At 39.6% G+C, this 19650-nt stretch overlaps 1 protein-coding gene and 1 non-coding gene across 4 annotated transcripts in view; one reads left to right on the top strand and one right to left on the bottom strand.

Moving 5' to 3' along the window:
- SAT1 (spermidine/spermine N1-acetyltransferase 1) overlaps positions 1-19650 on the bottom strand; it is a 599966-nt gene that overhangs the window by 268202 nt on the left and 312114 nt on the right. The window lies entirely within an intron of this gene.
- On the top strand, positions 3336-3438 carry LOC126947052 (small nucleolar RNA U13). The gene has a single exon (XR_007722900.1). It is a non-coding gene; the product is annotated as a small nucleolar RNA U13 (small nucleolar RNA).

Below are 19650 nucleotides of genomic sequence, written 5' to 3'. Positions count from 1 at the left end.
ATAGTGGCTTCTGCATCTGGAGAGGCCTCAGGAAACTTACAGTCACGGCAAAAGGTAAAGGGGAAACAGGCACGTCTTACATGGCTGAAGTAGGAGCAGAATACAATCATGCCTTCCCAGCAGTCCCCCAGAGTCTTACCTCATTTCATCATTAACTCAAAAGTCCAAAGTCCAAAATCTCATCTGAGACAAGGCAAGTCCCTTCCACCCATGAGCCTGTAAAATCAAAAGCAAGTTAGTTATTTCCAAGATACAATGGGATTATAGGCATTGGGTAAATACTTCCATTCCAAAAGGGAGAAATTGGCCAAAAGAAAAGGGCTCCAGTCCCCATGCAAGTCTAAAACTCAGCAGGGCAGTCATTAAATCTTTTTTTTTTTTTTTTTTTTTTTTTTTTTTTTTTTTTTTTTTTTTTTTTTGAGACGGAGTCTCGCTCTGTCGCCCAGACTGGAGTGCAGTGGCCGGATCTCAGCTCACTGCAAGCTCCGCCTCCCGGGTTTACGCTATTCTCCTGCCTCAGCCTCCCGAGTAGCTGGGACTACAGGCGCCAGCCACCTCGCCCGGCTAGTTTTTTGTATTTTTTAGTAGAGACGGGGTTTCACCGTGTTAGCCAGGATGGTCTCGATCTCCTGACCTCGTGATCCGCCCGTCTCGGCCTCCCAAAGTACTGGGATTACAGGCTTGAGCCACCGCGCCCGGCCCTTGAGCCACCGCGCCCGGCCCATTAAATCTTAAAGCTCCAAAATAATCTTCTTTGACTCCATGTCTCACATCCAGGGCACACTGGTGTGAGGGGTGGGCTCCCAAGGTATTGGGCAGCTTTGCTTCTGTGGCTTTTCAGGGTTCAGCCTCTGCAGCTGCTCTCACAGGCTGACGTTGAGTGCCTGCAGCCTTTCCAGGTGCAGGGTGCAAAACTGCTGGTTCATATACCATTCTTGGGTCTGGAGGACAATGGCCCTCTTCTCACAGCCCCACTAGGGAGTGCCCCAGTGGGGACTCTGTGTGAGGTCTCCAACCTCACATTTCCCCTTTGCATTGCCCTAGTAGAGGTTATCCATGAGGGCTCTGCCCCTGCAGCAGGCCTCTGCCTCGACATCCAGGCTTTTCCATACATCCTCTGAAATTTAGGCAGCGGCTGCCAACCCTCAACTCTTGCGCTGTATGCACCTGCAGGCTTAACACTACTTGGAAGCCTCCAAGGTTTATGGCTTACACCCTCTGGAGCAGTGCCCTGAGCTGTAGCTGGGCCCCTTTGAGCCATGGGTGGAGGTGGAGCAGCTGGGATGTAGGGAACAGTGTCTAGAGGCTGCCTGGGACAGTGGGACCCTGGGCTTTTTCTTTTCTACCACATGGCCAGGCTGCACATTTTCCAAACTTTTATGCTCTCCTTCCCTTTTAAATATAAGTTCCAGTTTCAGGTCATTTCTTTGCTCATGTGTATGAGCATAGGCTGTTAGAAGCAGCCAGACTACTTCCTGAACACTTTGCTGCTTAAAAATTTATTCTGCCAGATACCCTAAATCATCACTCTCAGTTCAAATTTCCATGGATCCCTAGAGCTGGGGCACACTGCCTCCAAGTTCTTTGCTAAAGAATAACAAAAGTGATCTTTGCTCCAGTTCCCAATAAGTTCTTCATCTTCATCTGAGACCTCATTAGCCTGGCCATCTCTGTCCATATCATTATTAGCATTTTGACCACAGCTATTCAATAAGTCTCTAGGAAGTTCCAAATTTTCCCTCATCTTCCTGTCTTCATCTGCGCCTCCAAACTCTTCCAAGTTCTGCTCATTACCCAGTTCCAAAGCTGCTTCCACATTTTCAGGTATCTTTATATCAATGCCCCACTCCTTGGTACCAATTTTCTATATTAGTCCATTCTTGCATTGCTATAAAGAAATACCTGAGACTGGGTAATTTGTGAAGAAAAGAGGTTTATGATTTGGCTCATGATTCTGCAGGTTGTACAGGAAGCATAGCAGCTTCTGCTTCTGAGGAGGCCTCAGGAAACTTACAATCATGGCAGGAGGCAAAGGGGAAGCAGGCACATCTTACATGGCCAGAGTAGGAGCAAGAGAGAGAGGGGGAAGGTGCCACACACTTTTAAACAACCAGATCTCATGAGAACTCATTAGTGCTATGATAGCACCAAAGGGGGTGTTATTAAACCATGAGAAACTGCCTTCATGATCCAATCACCTCCCACCAGGCCCCACCTTCAGCATTGGGGATTACATTTCAATATGAGATTGGGGTAGGGACTCAGATTTAAACCATATCAGTGTGATTCACCGTAATTCTGTAGATGCTTATTGGATCAAGGTAAAGTGCTTGACTTCGTGGTAAAACAGTTAACTTTGTTTTAGTTCTTGGTCACAGATGGCTCATTTAACCCTGGCTAGTGTCCTTGAAAATGTTGATCAGAACTGAAATTGAGTAAAGATGTGTGGATCAAGTTCAACATTCTAACAGACAAAATATTTCAAGGACAGAGCCTTCTAAAAAGTGAGTCGGTAGGTGTCTACTTCTTGTGCAAAGGACAGGATGCTGCTGCTGATCATGTGAATGATGGTTAATACAATAGGTGTTTTTGGGTCAGCAGTTTCACTCTTCATCAACATTAATTCATGGTTTAGAAAACTGAATTGTGTTCCAGGTTTGATCTCAATCTGTGCTAGATTTGTAGGCACAATTGAGATGGCTTTGAAATGTATTAAGTTAATTATTAATGCAGCTGCTTTGATTTTGAGGATGAAATTAATTTCATGGATTTTTATCATTCTCTCAGATATAGCTTTGGGAGTTCCAGGGAGATATTGAAAATATTGCCTATTAATTTAAGTCTTAGAATCCTACGTCAAACCTGACAAATTTGATCAGGGTTTTGTGGCAATTCCTAGTCAGGTGTAAGCAACTTAACCTACAGGGTACTTGTGTCAGTGCATATTTGCTATTGTGATTTACATTCTAACAGAGGTTATGAAAAAAGATCTTGGGAGTTATTGTCTTTATGGCAAGATACTGTGCTCTCAAGAAAATAGTTTAGTAAAAGGCTTTCTGGAGTGCAATGTTGAAACAGGCCCACTCTGTATAGTAAATATTAATTGGTAAAATATCTCAGTAGAGGTAGGGGCAAGGAAATGAGATTCATGCTTTTGCAGGGTTTGAATAATGATTTTATTACCCTAAGATGAAAGAAAGAAGTGGATTTGTCTCAAAGCATTTGAGATTTGAGAGAAAATTTTTTAAAATGCTGTATCATAGGGCAGCATTTCAGTTTCTCAGAGGTTAAATCAACTTTGCAGTAGGTTTAGTTAACTAAAGAGGAATTTGGAGATCCCTTTATAATTCATGAGCAGGACGATTGGGTGTTCACATGCATGTGTGAGATGTGCCACCCTTGAACCTTGTTAGACGTTGGCACATTACCCGTCTGACCTGAAAAAAAAATAAAGAGGAATTTGGCAGAATACTAGTTGATTACATTAACAAGATGACTATCACTCCAGCTGCCCATTCTATCTTATTTGGTATCATTTATTACAGGGATGGGCGCTTCCTTAAACATCTTTCCTGTTTCTTATTTTCCTTCCATCAGAAAAAAGTCCCGGGAAAGTTTCAGAGAGAACCTGAGATACTATTGTTGCAGAACTTTCTCCTTAGTTCAGCTAACACCGGGCTCTTGTCACATGACCAGGAAAGATTAGGCTCGCAGACACATAGAAGGGTGAGGAAAATGGAATTTACTGGGCAAAAAGAAAGAAGGAAAAATAACTCTCGGCAAAGCGAGAGTCCTGCTAGCAGGTTTCTCGCCTCACAGATTGAATCCCAGGTCACCACCCAGGAACAGGAGCGGCCAGGCTCCTTCCCCCTGCAAATGGCACGAACTTCCTGAGACTCCACCCAATCTTCCCAGTGAGCAGGTGGGCATTATTCAGAAGGAATCAGTCGGGACAGGGCAGGCTTCATCGGGGACCAGCAGTCCGGTTTTTCAGCCTTCAGACTGTTTTAGGCTTGAAGGTGGGGTTTCACCAGGGACTCTTGGCTGTCTCCTATCTCTATCACTATAAGTGGATGGCTTTTATTTGTCCTGTTTGTTTCTTTAAGTTATTAGAAGGAATAAAGGCTTAACATGTTAGGATACTCATAGAAGAGTATTTCAATGTTCTACATATGCCTGCCTAGGAAGAGGATTAAAATTAATGTTTACTTGAGTACCCATCAAGTGCCAGGGTGCTGGTAAATGCACATATCCCAGCAGCCCTCTAATGTATGGATTATGATTGCAACTTCATTTTTAGGATACTGAGACTCAGAGAAATGATGTAATTTGCCTAAGATCACACAGCAATTAAATAGGATTTAGTTAGTCTGACTCTAAAACCCAAGTTCTTTTTATTGCACCACATTACCTTTCAAAAAGTAAAGTAAGTAAAGTATTAAGTTCCATCTCCATGTTTCGCAGGCACTTTGACCTTCTGGGAGATGGTGGTTAAAAGGTCAGGACTGGAGCCAGTTTGGCTGAGTTCAAACTTCACACCTGCTAATAGCTGTGTGACCTTGGGAATGTTGCATGCCCTCTCTGTGCTTCATTTCTTCATCTATGTCATAGGAGCCAGGAGAAAACTGCCTCTTGGCCTCATGAGGGTTTGCTGAAAAATCAGCTGACAAAAGGCAGATTATTAAGAGAAAAGGCATAGAAATTTATTCGTGTGCATTGAGGGAAAAACACAGAATGATTACTCCAACCCTCTAATGGGGTACAGAAGCTTATATATCATCTTGAGGCTACAGAAAGAATGTGATCTCAGAGCATGGCCAAAATAAGTTATGGTGGAAATCAGGTTACAGTGGCAAGACAGGTTATGGGAGGAGGAGAAGAGGAGGCTTAGCTAACAAAGGGAGTTTTGTTATGTAAAAGAAACCTCACTGGTAGCAGTCCTCAGAGAACTAGTGAATGTTTCTTTCAGGCCTTGAAAGGTGTCAGACTCTCACTTCATCTTTTGAACAAGGGAGGGCCTCAGAGACAGCCTGGCTGCATCCATGCAGATTTTCTCTACAGATTCGTATATTCCCCACAAAAGAAAGCTTTTTAGCTATTCTTGTATTTCCAGCCATTCTGAATAGCCATATTGAAGTATGTCAAGGAAATATATTTTAGAGTGAAATATTTTGGTTTCCTTCAGTATAAAGGGTAGTAATATTAGCTTCTACCCAACAGGGTCGAGGTAAATCCAGAATGAGCAGCTAGAGCAGTGCCTGACATATGGTGGAGACCAAGATAGTATTTATCATTGAGCTTTGTGATGACACTATTTTATCAGCAGAGGAACTAACTAATTTGCCGGGAGTGGCACAGCTAGAATGGAGAAGTGCAGCTGAAATGGAGTTTGAACCCAGCCTGATAATGTGTCCAGGGTTCTTTCCATTACATCTCAAGGAAAATTAGCAGGAGTCACTGAGAATTAGGGAGGACACAATGTACCCTTCTGAGTCCCTGAAAATGTTTGCGTTGGCCTCTCAGAGAGAAAAAAACCATAACAACCATTCTCTGGGATATGAAAAATCCAATGTCCATAACCAGAGGGCTCTGACTTCCAGCTGCAGCTCAGGAAGCCAGTTATTAAGAAGGCCCTCACAGCTTCCTCACTTAGTGTTTTCCCTTAGAATTCTGACTCACTGTAGCCTGCACCCTTTTTCCCTCCCCCAAGGACCCCTACCCCAGGGCTGGCATGAACCCTAGAATTACTGTGGAGGTAGCAAAGAACTGATGATCAGCATGAAGTGGCTGTGATTTGGGTCTCATTGCAGAGCTAAGCCTCACATTGGTTGTTGTAGTCAAAGCTTGGGGGAAGATGGCCGTAGTACTGTGTGCTAAGCCACTTCTGCCTATTGTTTTTTTTCCCTTGAGACGGGGTCTTGCTCTGTTGCCCAGGCTGGAATGCAGTGGCTCCATATCAGCTCTTTGCAACCTCCGCCTCCTGAGTTCAAGAGATTTTCATGTCTCAGTCTCCCGAGTAGCTGGGATTACAGATGTGCGCCACCATGCCCAGCTAATTTTTGTATTTTTAGTAGAGATGGGGAGCAAGAGTCCCAGTGCACTTTGGGGTGAGATGTGTGAAGTGTCACACATAGCATGAGGCCGACAGATGGGAAAACTGCTGGCAGGTTTTAACTAGGGCTGCTCTTGGCTGGCGGGGCCTGGAAAACTTACTGAGGCCAGCAGGAACTCCTAGCAGCTGCTGCTTGCCTAGAACCGGGCTATGATTAGAATGTGTCACCACCTGCTCTACCGGTCACTGACTCACCTGGCATTGTGCCGACTGCTGGATCAGAAGGAGAAATCCTTGGTTTTCCTTGCTTACTAAGCCACAGCTGGGAACTGTGGTCGACTTCAGAAAATTTCTGACATCCCCAACTCTATGATTTTAACTTAAACAATACACAAGACACAAAACCAGTACGAGACGGTTTCCATATACCTATTTGATTAATTTGCCAGTTACTTATTCATTATTAGTTAACAAAAACTATAAGCATTTTTTATCTGAGGTTTCATAGCTTTTGTTTCAGATGGTAGTACTATAAAGATGAGTAAGACTTGGTACCAGCTCTTGGGGAGGGGGTCGTGGTCTGACACAATACTGCACTGTAACAGGAATCCAGAGTAAGAAGAACAGAAAGTCAAAAGCCCATATTAGTTTTGTAGTTTATACTTCTCTAAGTTACAAAAAAAAGTCACAACTCAAGCCATATCATGACTAGCGCTTCTATATGTGTTATTTATCTCATTTGAAAACATCTTTTTAACGGCCCTAAACTCCTCACCACTCCTCCCTCCAATTTGTAAGCTCTTTCTTCAAAACCTAACTACAACCTTACCCTGAGATATCTTCTTAGTTATGCCCCATTTGATTCTGATTCCTACGTATTTCTACACATAGTATTTTTATTCCTACATATAGGATTCCTTGGTATTTATGGTGGGCTGTTCATTTATCCTGAATGTATTTGTATTTGGGGGTATATAAAGATGTATATTTTCATGTAAATTTTATTGAAGTATAACATGCATATGGAAGAGGGCACATATTATAAGTGTACAGCTCAATTAATTTTCACAAAGTGGACATACCCATGTAACCAGTACCCAGATTAAGAAACAGACCATTCCCGGCACCCAAGAAACTCCCCTTGTGCTCCCTTCCAGTCACTACTCCCTTGAGGGTAATTGCTCACCTGACCTCTAATATCATAGATTAGTTTTGCCTGGTTTTATACTTGATATAAATGGAATCATATGGTCTGTACAGTCTTGTTTATCATTTCTTTCTGTCAACATTCTCCTAATACTGTCTTAACTCTACTCAAACTCAGCCTTGTTTGAGAAATTATTCATGTTATTATCTGTATTTGTAGTTTTATCATTTCCATAATTGTATACTTTTTCATTAAATGGATATACCACAATAACTTTTTCACTTTATTGTAGAGGGCCATTTGCGTTATTTCCAGCTTTTGACTATTGTGAATAATGATGCTATTAATATTCTTGTAAATATCTTTTGAAGAACATATATGTATATTACTGTCGAGTACATACCTAGAAGAGGAATTCCTGGGCTATAGGGTGTATATATGTTCATTCAGTTTTAGTAGATACTGACAGTTTTCCAAAGTGATTATACAAATTTGCATTCCCACCATTATTTTATGATAATTGTAATCGCTATAAATCCTTACCGACACTTAAAATCTTATCTTTGTCATTTAGTTATTCGAGTGAGCATTTTGTGAATACATACACATATATGCATACATGCATATTTGTGAATATGTTAGTATATATTTGAAAATCATACATGTATTTGCAAATCATATTACTGATTGCATGTCTGTGTTTCCAATGCAATTATGAGCTCTCTGAGGGCAGGGTCTGTCTTTTTTGGTTGTTTTGTACGTTCTTATTCCCTAGTACAATGCTCTATACCAAATTCATAGTCAATAGGCTGTTGCTAACTGACTACATAACCCAAAATGGTGAAGAATTAGGCTGGTGATACAGAATAAAACCAATGTGGGTCATTTCTCATTGTTTTTATAGTTTTTAAATTTCAGAAGTGCTCAAGGTCCTGTAACCTTAAGAAAACTCCTCTGCGTGCATGGTGGCTCATGCCTGTAATCCCAGCACTTTGGGAGGCTGAGGCAGGAGGATCGCTTGAGCCCAGGAATTTGAGGCCAGCCTGGGCAACCTGCCAAAACCCTGGCTCTACAAAAAATACAAAAATTAACCAGGTGTGCTGGTGCACGTCTGCAGTGCTAGCTACTCTGAAGGCTGAGGTGGGAGGATTGCTTGAGCCCAGGAGGTAAGGAGGTCAAGGCTGCAGTGAGCTGAGAACTTGTCACTGCACTTCAGCCTGGGTGACAGAATGAGACCTTGTCTCAAAACAAACAAAAACTCCTCAACACAGTTAAGACAAACTATAATGAAAGACCTATTTGCTCTAAGGGAGAAGCAGAATACTTCTAACATGTTAAGTAGGGCTGTTTCTTGGTAGAGCTGTGAGGTCACCCATGTTTATTGATACTGTTTTCAGATTCCCTGCATCTTGTTAAAAACTATGTTTTTCCTTTTCTCTCATGTTCTCATGTTCCTGGTGTAGGGGTCAAGAGGAACTCTTGGCCCTCTTAAGGCTTGCTAAAAAATCAGTTACATGAGGCAATTGGTTAGTAGGAGAAAAGGCATATAAATGTATTTAACGTGTATACACAGGAGCCTTCAGAATGAAGACCCAAAGATACAGGGGAAATTATCTATTTTTATGTTTAGGTTCAACAAAATATGGACGGTCATACAGAAACATGATTGGAGGAAAGGGGTATGATATAATGCTAATACACTGAGTGGGGAAACCCATCAAGGCCTGTCTGTCTAGATTTTTCTTGGCCTCTCTGAGCATCCATTCCTTCCTTCTGGGTGTGGGGCAGGACCCAATAGGTCAGATAATGTTTTATAGCCAGTTTTTATCTAGAAAGGTGGAGGGGAACTTAGAGATATATTTTTTAGGTTTTATAACTAGCTTTAGGGAGGAGTTCTGATTTCTATGACTTGCCTTGGGGAAGAGCAATTTTAGTTTCTATGGCTAGCCCTGGGAGAGAATGTGATTGAGAGATAGGAGGGCAGGGAAAGGTCAGAAAAAAATTTTTGTTTCTGAGACTGATTCTGAGGCCTTCAGTTTTGGGTATTGTTATCTGACCCCCAACATTCCCCAGTATGAAACTTCCTCAAGAAGTTTCTCAATCAGAAGTTGGGTTGGTGGGTTGTCTTTTAAGCCATTTGAGTAAGTCTCTAAGTCCTGATAATAGGCCAGTTCAGTTAAACAGTTAATATTAATACTTGTATCTCATTTTAGGCAGTGATGTTATAGACGGACTTTCACCAAAGTCAGGCTTCTATATTATTTGACAATCGGATAAGAGGCATTTCCATGGAAACAAAATAAAAATAAAGATTAATGGTTAGAATAAACCGTAAAGTCAGTTTTTGAGTCCAGAGGGCAGCCAGTTGAGAAGATTTTTAGATGTTGGGCTGGAAGCATCTTTAGATGAAGTGAGAGCAGATAGTGGCAATCTGATAATTTTTCTGGTTTGTAGTTTATATCGGAAATTTTAGTGAACTTTTTGAGTAGTCTATACATCAACAAACATGAAGATTATTTGTTTGTTGTTTAAACTAAAGGTACCTTTTAAAGTTAAGACTTGGTTAACCTTATGACTTAACCAAGGATGCATGAGGCATCTATAAAAGGTACAAAGCAGTCCTCATAAGATCTAGAACCATCTCAAAGACGGCTTAAAGAAAGAAAAGTTGGCCAGGTGCGGTGCCTGGGATTATGCCTGTAACCCCAGCACTTTGGGAGGCCGAGGTGGGTGAATCATTTGAGGTCAGGGGTTTGAGACCATCCTGGCCAACACGGTGAAACCCGGTCTCTACTAAAAATTCAAAAAAGTTAGCTGGGCATGGTGGTGGGCCCCTGTAATCCCAGCTACTGGGAGGCCGAGGCAGGAGAATCGCTTGAACCCAGGAGGTGGAGGTTGCAGAGAGCCGAGATCACACCACTGCACTCCAGCCTGGGCGATGGAATGAGATACCGTCTCAAAAAAAAAAAAAAAAAAAAAAAAAAGAAAAGAAAAGAAAAAAGGAAAAGGAAAAGTTTTCTCAATAATAAATGAAGCATATATAATCCACATTTTTGTTTGGCCATAGTTTTTAGAGTCTCAGTTTTATAGCTGACCATGTATACATAAGGGGCCACAAGTCTAGATGTCTTCTCAGAAAGAGGAAGACAGGAAATCAAAAGCTATCTGTAGAAGGGAAGATGACTAATAACAAATGGGTACCCCCAAAACATTAAAAGTCACACAAATATTAAATGAGTAGGATTTTTTGACCAGGAATGAAACCTAGGCAATGGCAGTAAAAGTGTGGAATTTTGTCTATTAGAGCACAAGGCAGCATGGCTTCTGTTGTTATTCCCTCGGGGACTTTTCATAAAGGATTTTAAACTTTGTTTTAGGTTAGCTTTTTGTTTTTGTTTTTCAATTTAGTTAAGAGAATTTTTAAGCCTAGTCATGACACTATTATGTATCTTTTAAAAAAAAAACTGATCTTGTCATAAATATAAGGTAATTGTTTAGAATGAGAGATCTCTAAATTTTTTTTTTTATTAAAAATTTTAGTCAAATTTAAAGGATTTGTCTTTTGGCCATTCAACTAGAATTTTTAATGGTGTAATCTATTTTGATAGCAACTGTATTTAAAAGTCTCTTATGTAAAGTTTGGGATGTCATTTTAAGGCATAGAAGGAATAATTTTAAAGTTCTCTCTCAAGAAAATGTACTCTCAGGAATAGGCTGAGATAGCAAAAGACTCTATTCACAGACAGTTAAGGATGGTGTTTGCCTCTGATAACCCACAGATTTGTGGGGGGCGTGCTGCCAGTCAGAGGTCCCTTAATCTGTGACACTCGGTAGGCCCTCCTGGGATTGGACTTTTTTAGTATTAACTAGGCAATAAGGGTTGAGACGACAAAAGTTCTTTATGGATGGGACATTGTATGACAAACCCTCCTGAGGGCTTGGCACATTTGGAACAAAAAAATCTTGTGTTCCCAGCCATTTTTAGACTCGTCACCTGATGTCACCCAAAAATCATGGCCCCATATGGTAAGATCAAGAGAGTTCTCCCACATGATCACAAGTCAAATTCTCAAGGACATAAAACTAGAGAAGAAGGAACTTTATCTGGTACCCCTCTTTATGGACAGAACAATACAGAAAGAAAAAGACAAAGGAAAAGACTATTTCTGGGAGGACATGGGTTAAACAATATGAATATTTATAACCAGAAAGTATCAAAAAGTACACCGGAGACTAGTCACTGGTACCCCAAGACTAGTCACAATGATTTTTTCCCATTAATTAAAATATCACAAGAGACAAACAGTGATTTATATCATCTGTTCAACCAGATTGCACAGAGAGAGAGGTCGAGAGCCTGACTGGGAAGAGATTTTTACCCTATTACCAGCTGATCAAGTTCTGGATTTTTTTTACGGTGGCTTTCAGAAGAGCAGAGCAGCTTTGGTGACCCTGCACATAGCACCAAAATTGTGGGAGCTAGTCATTGCCCTCCTAAAAGTTCACTGAAAAATCACTGACATGAGGCAGATTAATAGGAGAAAAGGCATACAAATTTATTTAACATGTATATGTGGCAGCCTTCAGAATGAAGACCCAAAGGTAAAGGTAAAATTGCCCATTTTTAAGTTCAACAAGGTATGGACAGCCAAGTCGAAATATGATTGGAGGAGAAGACTATGAGCTAATGATAAAAGACTGAATGGGGGAACCCATTGAGGTTTGCGTGTCTCGCTTTTTCTTGATCTCTCTGAGTATGCAATCCTTCCTAAGGTAGGTCAGATAATTGTTAATGGCTAGTTTTTATATAAAGAGGAAAAGGAAAAATTAGAGTAGTATTTTTAGGTTTATGACCAGCTTTGGAAAAAAGGGGTTCTGATTTCTGTAACTTGCCTTGGGAAGAGAGATTTTAGTTTCAATGGCTAGCCCTGGAGGCAAATAAGACTGAGAGACAGATGGGCAGGAAAAGGTCAGAGAAAAGCTTTTGCTTCTGAGACTGCTGCTGGGGCATTCATTTTGAGGTACTGTTTTCTGAGTCCCAACCCTGGTGAAAATTCTTTGGTTTAGGCTTTCAAACCTCAGGTCCAAACCTACTCTAATAAGAGTCTGGTATTATTTAGTAATGTGCTTGAAAGGTTTGTATAGACTTATACTGTCACAGAATGTTAATGTTGGATATATACCTTGAAATTTATCTAACTTCATGACTGTTATCCTAAGCTCCACAAATGACCTTAAGCAGATATATACACCCTTTAAAAATGAGTGCAAATTTTTCTCAATACAACTTATCCAACTGGTGGCAGAGCCTAGGCCAGAACCTAGATCTCATTTCTGGATCATTGCTCTTTCTATAAAGTATATTTGGTATTTACTTTGGCCTAGACAAGAGCCTTTTAATTTTCCTAGGTCAATTCCTTAGATCATTAGAGGTTTTCCAACTCTTTTCAGGCTTCTGGTCTGAGTGACATTTTCGTGTTCATGGCTTTTCTGGGCAGGGACCATGGATACATTAAATGCTGCCACCCGTCTTGGCTTAGATGAGTCTCTTCCCTCATCATGGAGACGCAATCATACCAAAAGATACCACTGAGGGGAATGAGGGGGAAAGTCCTTTCAGTGATCTGTAAATTATGTCAAAGCTTGTCATCTACTGGCCATTCTGCAAAAATGAACTTAGTATTAAACGTTATGTATAATGGAAATGTAAATTTCCAAAATATGACATCTTCAACTGATAAAGGCTGAAAAGTAAAGAGTGGGTTCCAAAGTGCTTCTTGACTTTGTTTAATTAGCATCTTCCTGCTTGTGGAGATATGACAATTATGAACAGGATCCATGACCAGGTTTGAAATGTCTAGTTTCTCCTCACTAAGGAAAGTAATAATTTAAACAGATTAACAAAGTACTGATTTGATTTATTTAGAAAAGAGCATACTTTTAATTTAATTTTAAAATTAATTTTAAGGTTTATTTAATTTATGCCATATCCCTCTTTCAAGGTTGAAACCATTGTTTATTTATACCCCCAGCTGAGTTTACTTTCTCTGAAGAGGTTAAAAAAGGTGTGTTTTATGAGGACAGGTCTCAAACTGGAAAAATTTTATATACTCTTTTTACAAGATTAATCTTTTTACAAGATTAAGAGATTTGTTGATGTTTTCACTGAGGGACTACATTTTCCTAGCAGTTGGCAGGAAACCAAACTATTAGCCACATAGAATTTGGCTAGAATGTTATGAGAGCATTTTAGGAATGATGAGTTAATTGGGGGCCAGGAAGGAGGGAGAACAGAGGGCAGCAACATTTTTTTTCCCCTCAACTTTGGGACCAAGTACACTGACTTTCTTTTTTCTTCTTTATCTTCCAGTCCTTCTGCTGGTCCTCTTGGGACATTTTTGCCTCAACTTCATCATGGGTGTCTATCCAGTATTTCTCTAATGTTTCCTTTCTTTATCTAAAGTTTTAGTATACACAGTGAAGGGATTAGATGACAATGAAACTGAAGGGGAAACAAATGTAGAAGACGTCTACAGAGCGATCTATTACAGATTAATTCTGAAGTAACCGTTCCCTCAAGTCTTCTCTGATGTGAACAGTCAATAAAAACAAGTCTGGTTACACACAGTTTTCTGTGCCTTTCACATAACTTTCAATTTTATATTAAAAATATAGCTCTGGCCTTTTAAAAATCATTTTTTTCTTTTTTTTTTTTTTTTTTTTTTTGCTGTTTCCCCCTAAACAGTTGTACCAAAGTGTTTTTATTAGAATGACCACATGATGTTAAATTAAATATTTTTTCATTTTGAAATAATTTCAGACTTAGCAAAAGTTACAAAAATAATCCAAAGAATTCCATTATATCCTTCACTCAGCTTCCACAAATGTTAACACTTCACATAACCACAAGAAATTTGTAGTTCTGAAGCTAAATACAGCATCTCGTATAGTTCCTTTCCTGGTCTCAAGTGTTTACCCAACTGGTCAGAGGGAGTGAGAGAAACTGAGTCATAGGTTATTTGGACTTGGAGGGTACATTTATGGCAGATAGATGAGAACTTTTTTTTTTTTTTTTTTTTGGAGACAGAGTTTGGCTCTTGTTGCCCAGGCTGGAGTGCAATGGCGCCATCTTGGCTCACTGCAACCTCCATGCCCTCGGTTCAAGTGATTCTCCTCCCTCGGTCTCCTGAGTAGCTGGGATTACAGACATGCGCCACCATGCCTGGCTAATTTTATATTTTTAGTAGAGATGGGGTTTCTCCATGTTGGTCAGGCTGGTTTCGAACTCCCAACCTCAGGTGATCCACCCAACCTTGGCCTCCCAAAGTGCTGGGATTACAGGCATGAGCCACTGCGCCTGGCCCAGATAGATTAGACCATTAAGACAAAAGTGGCCTGAGGACAAATAACTTAAATATGAGTTTTCCCTACTTGTATAAGTTAAAGGAATATCCAGATGGTAACATTTTGTTTTTAAATACAGTAATTTAAAATGTAATACAGTATTTTAAATTCAGGAGCATAGCTAAATTTTTTGTATCACCAGTAATGATTCTGAAAGAGTTATTTGCCCTCTATCAATCCTAAGACAAATAAATAAATAGCATATCCCTCTATTCTGGGATGATATGGGCTTGTAGTTCAGAGTGGAGGTTCTGGATTCAGATTTTCTGGGTTTGAATGTCCACTCTGTAAATGTTCTTCAACAGAAAAAAGTTTAGGGGTTTTGTGGAGCAGGCAATTGTCATAAATAGAGCTTTATAGATTCTTAGGGATTTGATCACTGAATATATCTTTGTATGTTTCTTGCCCATTTCAGAAAAAAAATCAAACAAAAAACTGATTTTAGGATGTTTTATTGGGTCCTTCGGCCTGTGAACTCTTAAGATTTTTAGCGTTTATTGGTTACAGCTGTAACTATTGCTTGCTTGTTCTTTATGGTAAATATTGTATTTAGTATAATAAAACTGGAATAATGCTCAATGTAAGACGAGGGAGGCATCAACCCCACAGAACTACATAGAACATGTTTTCCAACAGAAGGTGGTTATGACTGGAAGGAGCTATGGAAGAAGCATGTTAGGAAGGCAAAAACTATAGCTATCACAGTTTCCTACAGATATATCCAAGTAGAATGATAAGCTGGAGGGGACCTTCAAGATCTAGACTGAAACCACTTTTGTGAAAATTATAACAGTGAGAAAGTTATGGTAGTTCATAGGTCTGATCTAACCAATTTCATCTTGCTTCTAACCTTCAAGCTGCCCTTGTTCATTCCTGGGCACAGGCCCAACTAACTTTGAGAGGAATGTAGTTTATAGTTTAACTTTGATGATAACAGTCCTTTTGCAAAACAAACTCCCTTCTTGCCTGGGGACCAGATTGCCTTTGTAAGAATAACAAATTAGCCACAAGATTTGCAACTTCCCCAATTACTCCTGCAGATAACATCACTATTGTAGAACCTAAGACTGGCCTTTTGAGGTATCTTTTCAGGTTTTTGCATTTCTGACCACTGATGGCTCCACCTGGGCCTGCCAACTGGTCCTGTGACCCCCATCCAAGAACTGACTCAGTGCAAGAGGAATTCCTGTGATATAATCTCTGGCCCAATCAGTCAGAACTCACCACTCCCTTGCCCCCTACCAGTCAAACTATGCTTGAAAAACCCTAGTATCTGAGATTAGGAGACTGATTTGAGTAATAATAAAACTCTGGTCTCCCATTCAGTCAGCTTTGCATGAATTAAATTCTCTCTCTATTGCAATTCCCCTGTCTTGATAAATCAGCTCTATTTGGGCAGCGGGCAAAATGAACCCACTGGGCAGTTACAAAACCAGAGGGTCACCACCCTGGCTGCAGCTTAGAATCACCTGAAGAGCATTAAGGATGATCCTTGCTTCAGATCTATCCCAGAGATTTTTGAATGGGGTAGGGCCCAGGCATTAGAAGTTTTAAAAAGATCTCCAGGAATTCTAAGGTGCAGCCAGGATTAAAGACCACTGATATAAACCTATCACAACTTCTCTGAAATGTAGAGACACTAAAACAGCTTGTCCAAGACTATGCAGCTAATACATGGTGGGGCTGGCTCCAGGCCTGGTGCTTTTTCTAATATTCCTTGCCTCCTGATTCATTAACTTGGCAAATTTTATCTCCCTCTCCACCTTCCCCATACACAGTCCTACATTTTGACAGGACAAAGCATACAATCTTCTTCTGGGAGTGAAATGGGTGTGTTTTGGCTCCAAGAGGTAAATTACTTCTTATGGACAAACACTTTTCCTCCAAGGGGAGCATATTTTATTTACCCTACTTCATAGCACCATAGGGGTTTCACAGAGATGTTAAGCAGCAGGAATTCTTTGGGGGATAAAGAAGGCATTGTATTAAAAGGGCATGACAAATCTTTGGAAATACAAAGAGAAAACAAGTTTAGGAGCCTCCTGCATCTTTGAAATTTTAGTTTAAAAATGAATTCTGAGGTCTTGGGGTTTTTCTAGAACATATGACATTTCTGAGATAAAGGTCTTTTTAAAAAGTCTACTTTGCAGGACATGTAGGCTCTTAAGTTTTAAAGAGCAGTATTACAGAAATATTTGTGAGAAACTGGTAAGGTTTATATGGGGAATGTATACAATTTTTTAAATAAGTTTTTTCCCTTTTTAAAATTAAACAGTATTTCCAACATATAAAAAGAAGAAATATAATGAACATCTGTGTACCTACCTCCAGCATTTTCAAATCATAACATTTTAATATAATATACTGAAGGAGTGCAGGGACCTTCATCCCCCAGCATGGCTCCCTGCTAAAATGAGTAATTTGAATTAGAGGTTCTTAGAGACCAACAGGCACTGGAAGAAACTTTTCCCCTATCTACATAAAAACCAGAAGGACCTACCAAGGAAAACAACTGTTCTTCCTTCCCTTCCCTGTTGTCTCATTATTTATTGCAGAAAAGATCAAGAATGTAACCAGGACTGAACAGACCCTTTTGCAAAATAATGTCTGTCTCTCAGGCTCATTCAGTTTTCAAAGAGAAACACTTACAGGTTAATCTCTGTTCCTTGATCCACTCATTCTCCCTAGCAATCACTTGTTGCCCCTCAACAGAATTACCTATATTCCCCATCTCCCTGCTCCCTTCTGAAATAAGGCTATACAAGTATCTGGGTCTTATGAGAGATATTCAGTAATCACTCTGTGATTCTCCCCTGTGCATGCTAATAAATTTGTATGCCATTTCTCCTATTAATCTGTCTTTTATCAGTTAATTTTTCAGTGAAATTTCAGAGGTCAAAGGGGGAGTTTTCCCTTAGCCTCTATAGTAGTAAAATATAATATTGTGTATACAAAGTTAAATATACCAAAGTAAAACATGTATTATAATGAATACTCATGTAACCTTCATTCAGTTTTAGCAATTAATTTTCACCTATCCTCTACCCCTTCTTAAAATTTTGCTAGAATATTTTTAAAGAAAATCCTAGACATCATGTTGTTCAGTTGTAAATATTTTCGTATGAATCACTGAGGTCATTTGTTTCATTCACATAACCACTGTGCCATTGTGACAACCCAAAGGATTCTCCTTTCCTGCTGTCTAGACAGAGCCAATTTATTAATACAGGGGATTGCAACAGAGAAAGTATTCAATTCGCACAGAGCTGGCTGTACAGGAGACTGGAGACTTATAACTCAAATCAGTCTCCCTGAGAGTTTGGGGATCAGAGTTTTAAAGAATAATTTGCTGCGTAGGGGACCAGTGAGTTGGGAGTGCTGATTGGTTGGCTCGGAGATGAAATCATAGGGAGTTGAAGCCGTCCTCTTACGTTGAGTCAGTTCCTGGGTGGGGGCCTCAGGACTGGTTGGCAGGTCCAGGTGGAGCTATCTGGTTGTCAGAAATGCAAAAACCTGAAAAGACATCTCAAAAGGCCAATCTTAGATTCTATAATAGTGATGTTATCTTCAGTAGTAATTGGGAAAGTTGCAAATCTTATGACCTCTGGAATAATTGCTGGTAATTATGTAGAATTCAAGCTCCTCTCATCCTAACTTGGTGGCCTTTCATTGGTTTTACAATAGTTTAGTTTTGGGGAAGGGCTAATATTTAAACTATAAACTAAATTTCTCCCAAAGTTAGCTTGGCCCATGCCTAGGAATGAGAAAAGACAGCTTCAAGGTTGAAAGCAAGATGGAATTGGTTAGGTCAGATCCCTTTCACTGTCATAGTTTCCTCAGCTATAATTTTTGCAAAGGCAGTTTCACTATTAGTAGACTGTTCTTAATGTTAAGAAGAATTAGTAAAATGTTCTTAATGTTACCTAATACCGAGCCTATAATCAAAGTTTTCCAGTTGTCTTAAAGCTTTTTTGATTTTTTTTAACAGTTGTTTGTTCTGTATAGTAACTTTATCATCAAAATTTTTAAAACAGAACCCAAAGTGGAGAGAATAGTGCACCCAATGCATTCAATATTTCATCACCCAACTTCAGTAGTCAGACAAATGTAGTTTTTAAAGAGTAAAAACCTGATTGCACACCTCCTCTGCTGTATTTGATGTGTTTCATTTCTAAGCATGTTTTTAAACATTTTTATTATATGTAAGTAATATATAGTATAGATAGTATATGCTATTATTTGCATGCTTCGAGCCTTACTTGAATATTATACCCATTCTTTAGCAATATGTCTTTACTTGAGATAATATATTTTTAGATTTATTATTTTAATGCTCCTTTCCCCTTCATTTACTAGCTTTTATTAGATTTTTCAGGTTTTATTTGTCCTTTTTCTAGCTTCTTGGGACATAATGTTAGGTTGTTTATTTGGGCTCTTTCTTCTTGTCAATGTAGGTGTTTATTACTATTGAAGGAAACCAGAATATTTCACCCCAAAATATACTTCCATATGTCTATTCACAGGTGCTGCAAACCACAGGAATACTTTTGAAAAGCTGTCTTTTGTGGAGAAGATTTGCATCTGTACAGAAAATCTACATTAGTGAGGTAAACAGCAAGGTAAACAGCTGAGGCAAACAGCCTTTCTCTGAGGCTGACTTATTCTAGGCTAGCAAAAATTAACTTACAGGGAAAGGAGACTAAAGTCTGACACTTTAAAGGTCTGACAGAGAAACTTGTACCACAGGCTACCATCTAACATGTCTCCTCAGTGACAAGTGAGCCGCTTAGGAGCAGAGGCAGTGTCTTGTTCTCTTTATTTTTAATTTTTATGGGTACATGGTATATGTATTTGTGGGATACATGAGATATTTTGATACAGACAATGTGTAATAATCCCATTCGGGTAAATGGGGTATCCATCACCTCAAGCATTTATCCTTTGTGTTACAAGCAATCCAATTACACTTTTAGTTATTTTTAAATGTACAATTAAATTATTGACTACAGTTACCCTGTTGTGCTAGCAAATACTAGACCTTATTCAC

Source organism: Macaca thibetana, chromosome X (genome assembly GCF_024542745.1).
Source record: "Macaca thibetana thibetana isolate TM-01 chromosome X, ASM2454274v1, whole genome shotgun sequence".
Classification (NCBI taxonomy): domain Eukaryota; kingdom Metazoa; phylum Chordata; class Mammalia; order Primates; family Cercopithecidae; genus Macaca; species Macaca thibetana.
Note: the sequence above shows the minus strand (reverse complement) of the source record. Positions and strands in the feature narration are given on the sequence as shown.